We start from the raw sequence: 5191 nt of genomic DNA, 5'->3' as shown, positions 1-5191 counted from the left end.
AGACGCCCCCGACGACCTGGAAAGGGAGTCCCGGTTCCCGGCTGGGGCGCTGGTGAGACCTGAATTGCAGAGGCCCTCAGCTGTACAGGCACGGCGGATGGCGGTGATGGTAAGGAACATAACGGAGCGGGAGATCACCTTTAAGCGCGGGATGCCCCTCGCGCACTTGTTCCCGGTGACGGTGATGTCCAGCGCCCCCGTGAAGCCCACTGGAGGAAAACTATTGGAGAAAGAGGGGCGGCTGACCGAGGAGGCCTTTAATTTTGAAGACTCCCCTGTACCGCCGGAGTATAAGAGCAGGCTGGTGGAGAAGATGCTGAAGCTAGGGGATGTCTTTTCTCAGGATGAGTTTGATGTGGGATGTTCCAAGAGCACTCGGCACACTATCCGGGTGACAAATGACACCCCGTTTAGAGAAAGGTCGCGGCAGTTGGCCCCAGCAGATGTGGAAGATGTGCGGCAGTTGAAAGATACAGGGAATGTCGCGGAGTCCCGAAGCCCTATGAGTCCCCCATAGTGGTGGCAAGGAAGAAAAATGGGAGGGTACGCATGTACGTGGACTATAGGACCCTGCATCGCCGCACTGTTCCCGACCAATATACGGTCCCGAGGGTGGAAGATGCCTTGGCCTGTCTGAGTGGTGCACAGTGGTTCAGTGTATTGGATTTGCGGAGTGGGTATTACCAGATTCCGATGAGCGAGACTGATAAAGAGAAGACGGCCTTTTTCTGCCCCCTGGGGTTTTTCCAGTTTGAACGAATGCCCCAAGGCGTCTCGGGGGCCCCAGCCACCTTCCAGCGGCTCATGGAGAGGACAGTGGGGGACATGAACCTGCTGGAGGTATTGGTGTACCTGGACGACCTGATAGTGTTTGGATCTACGTTGGAGGAACATGAGGAGCGGCTGCTGAAGGTGCTGAGTCGGCTGAAGGAGGAAGGATTAAAACTTTCCCTGGATAAATGCCAGTTCTGCAAGACGTCAGTCAGTTTTGTCGGGCACATAATCTCGCGAAATGCAGTGGCCACAGATCCGGGTAAGATAGCCGCAGTAACCACCTGGCCGAGACCTCAGAAGGTGAGCACCTTACGCTCGTTTTTGGGGTTTTGCGGATATTATCGGCGATTTGTGAAAGGATATGCGAAAATGAGTCATCCATTGAACCAGCTGCTGTGTGGTTATCCACCCGTGGGGAGGAGGAGGAAGGGAGACCGAGGGCCGGAGGTAGGAGGATACTTGAACCCGGGGGAGCCTTTTGGATTGAGGTGGGATGCTCAATGTGAGGAGGCGTTCCAATCTCTAAAAAGGGCGCTGACACAGGCCCCAGTGTTGGCTTTTGCTGATCCCCGGAAGCCGTATGTTCTACACACTGATGCCAGTCACGAGGGTCTGGGGGCTGTTCTGTACCAGGAACAGGGAAACGGCTTGAGGCCAGTGGCGCTTGTCAGCCGGAGCTTGTCGCCATCTGAGAGAAACCATCCCACTCACAAGCTGGAGTTCTTGGCGTTGAAATGGGCGGTGGTGGACAAGTTGAGTGACTACCTATACGGGGCCCAGTTTGAGGTGAGAATGACAACAAACCCCTCACTTATATCCTGACCTCGGCAAAGCTGGACGCTACTGGGTACCGGTGGTTAGCAGCCTTGTCTGCCTATGAGTTCAGCCTGAAATACCGCCCGGGGAGTCGGAACATCGATGCAGATGCCCTACCTCGTCGGGCGCAGACGAGTCGGGCACAGCCGAGGAGTGGAAGAGTGTCCCAGCCCCGGGAGTAAAGGCCATGTGTCAAGTTGGGAGCGACGGGGAGGTAGGAGCACAGATGGGAACGGATCGGGCAGTAGATCATCTGGGGGCTGACGATGACGCGCTGCCCACTGTTTACTGTAATGTGACTGCTCTGAGGAACAGGCAGCTGCCGGAGTTGAGACCCCAGGAAGTGGGGGCGGCTCAGCGTGATGACCCGAGCATTGGCACTATCTGGTACGCGGTTAGCCTGGGTAATATGGGGCAGGTTCAGGAGGCGAAACACGCCTCCGTTCCCCTACTACTGAAGGAGTGGCCCCGGTTGAAGCTGAAGAACCACGTCCTGTACCGGGTCACGTCGCCTCCGGACCACCCCCGGCGCTGGCAGCTGGTCATGCCTGAGAAGTATCGGAAGACTGTGCTCCAGGCACTACATGATGATTCCGGGCACTTAAGGGTAGAGAAGACCTATGGATTACTCAAGGACCGGTTTTACTGGCCCCGGACCCATGGACCTTGTGTGTATGGATTTCCTGTCTATTGAGCCAGACACCAGCAACACCGCCAATGTCTTGGTCCTCACAGATCACTACACTAGATAGATGTAGGCTTCTCCTACTAAGGACCAGAAAGCGACTACAGTGACGAAGGTGTTATGGGAGAAGTACTTTGTTCATTATGGCCTTCCCCGGCGGATCCATAGTGATCAGGGACGGGACTTCGAGAGCAGGCTTATCCATAAATTACCGGGTATGCTCGGGGTTGAGAAATCCAGAACCACTCCCTATCACCCACAGGGTGATCGTCAGCCCGAGAGGTTTAGCCGAAACCTGCTGGATATGCTCGGCACTTTGGAGATCGGACAGAAGAGTAAGTGGAGTCAGCACAGCGCCCATTTGGTTCACTGTTACAAATGCACGCGCAATAATGCCATGGGTTACTCGCCCTACTTTCTGATGTTCGGAGGGGAAGCGAGGTTGCCCATTGATCTGTGTTTTGGGACTGAAGCGGGTGAAATACCTTCCAAGCCCTGTCTGAAGTATGTGTCCGATATGAGGAGAGAGTTGAGAAAGGCGTACGAGTTGGCTGAGGCGGCAGCCACCAAGGGGAACCAGCGGAATAAGAAGAGGCATGATAAGAAAGTAAAGTTCGTCCAGCTATTGCCGGGAGACCGAGTCCTTATCCTGAATTTAGGACTACAGGGTAAGCACAAGTTGGCGGACCGTTGGGCAGCCACCCCCTATGTGGTGGAGAGTCAGATGTCGAATCTCCCTGTTTACCGGGTGAGACCCGAGGATGGGAAGGGGCCTGTCAAGGTACTCCATCGGAACCACCTGTTGCCTCTGGGTCGCGAGGTGCAGGTAGACCCAGAGCCCGAATGGGAGTTTACGGCTAGTACGAGGACTCTGCGAGGGCGCGGGGCGCGGGAAGAGCCCGCTGCGAAGGAGACGGGGCCGGTCCCCACCTCGAGAAGGGATACGTCATCGGAAGATGATGATTCGGACGTGTGGTACCTGTTTCCGTTTGCTGATTCTCCGGTGCCGGGAGAAGAGACTCTTGGCCCTTCCATCACTACGTTAGGGGAACCGAAGGAGAGTGTTGCAGAGCCGCCTGTATTCCAGCCGGGATTGGGGGAGGAGAGGGTGGAACCAGAACCTGAGGCAGAGGGCTCACAGGTGCTGAGGGGTCCCAGTGAGGGTCAGGTCCGAGAGATAGGCCCGGGGGGGGGGGGGGGTCACCTGGGGTGTCTGAACAGGGAGCAGAGGAAGTACAGAGGCCTCAGCGGAGTAGGTGTGATCTCTACTGCCCTGGAAAGTTATGTCACTGCTTTATGCACCTGGGTTGGGTTTTGTGTTTTACAAGAAGCACTGGTGAACTCTGTTAACGTCATGAGGGCATGACTTTTATTGGTGGGGGGAGAGTGTACGTGGTCTTTCATTTTGTTAAATTTAAAATGGCTTCTTTTGTTATGTTACACTGAGGAATGCTGAGACAGTCTCTAACTAGACAGTTGTTTGGGTTATTAGAGACAGCAGGGTGCTATTAACCAAGGGGTGGTCATGTACCGTTTTGTTTTCGGATACCATGCTGTATGATATGACTGTGGACGGGGGTTTTGGGGGGAAGAGTCGGAGGAGAGACGGGGAGTACGGTGGACGGGGTTTTTGATGAGGAGTCGGAGGAGAGACGGGGAGGATGGTGGAGAGACGGGGAGGACGGTGGAGAGACGGGGAGCACGGTGGAGAGATGGGGAGTCGGAGGAGAGACGGGGAGTGGGGGGAGTGGGGGGAGAGACGCGGAGTCGGAGGAGAGACGGGGAGTCGCAGGAGAGACGGGGAGGACGGTGGAGAGACGGGGAGTCGGACGGGGGACGGGGAGTCGGTGGAGAGATGAGGAGTCGGAGGAGAGACGGGGAGGACGGCGCAGAGACGAGGAGTTGGAAGATCGACGGGGAGGACGGAGGAGAGACGAGTAGTCGAGGGAGAGACGGGGAGTCGGAGGAGAGACGAGGAGGATCGCGGACGTGTGGAGAGGCTCCGGTTGATCACTCCGGGTGGTCCCGAGCCGTGAGTCGACAGGATTCGGGTGGTGTTCAGGAATTGATTGAGCTCCAACGGTTGCGCGCGAAGAACTTGGACTTTGATAAGTGTTGGCGCCTTTTTTTCCCATTACTTTCCTTTCTGTATCGAATTTATATTAATGTCATAGAATTAGTAATATCTATTAAGTGTACTTGTTAAAAGTTACCGGGTGTGCTGGCTGATGATTGAGGTTTGGGATTGATTCGGGCGGCAGCCGACACTGTGGAGAGTGTTGAGGCGGGTGCTGGGTGGGATTTCCCCTAGACATACACGAGCCAATATAACGGAACGTTATAATTGTATAAATAAGCCGCAAATGTATATATATATATGCAAACACGAAGAATTCTGCAGATGCTGGAAATTCAAGCAACGCACATCAAAGTTGCTGGTGAACGCAGCAGGCCTGGCAGTATCTCTAAGAAGAGGTACAGTCGACGTTTCAGGCCGAGAGCCTTCGTCAGGACTAACCGAAAGAAGAGCTAATAAGAGATTTGAAAGTGGGAGGAGGAGGGAGAGATCCCAAATGATAGGAGAAGACTGGAGGGGGAGGGATGGATGCAAGAGCTGGACAGGTGATTGGCAAAAGGGATATGAGAGGATTATGGCATCTCCCAGTGGCCACACATTTTAATTCCACATCCCATTCCCATTCTGATATGTCTATCCGCGGCCACCTCTACTGTAAAGATGACGCCACACTCACATTGGAGGAACAACACCTTATTTTCCGTCTGGGTAGCCTCCAACCTGATGGCATGAACATTGTCTTCTTTAACTTCCGCTAATGCCCCACCTCCCCCTCGTACCCCATCAGTTATTTATTTATATACACACATTCTTTCTCTCTCTCTCCTTTTTCTCCCTCT

This window comes from Mobula hypostoma, chromosome 30 (assembly GCF_963921235.1).
Source record: "Mobula hypostoma chromosome 30, sMobHyp1.1, whole genome shotgun sequence".
Lineage (NCBI taxonomy): Eukaryota > Metazoa > Chordata > Chondrichthyes > Myliobatiformes > Myliobatidae > Mobula > Mobula hypostoma.
This window is presented reverse-complemented; position numbering follows the sequence as displayed.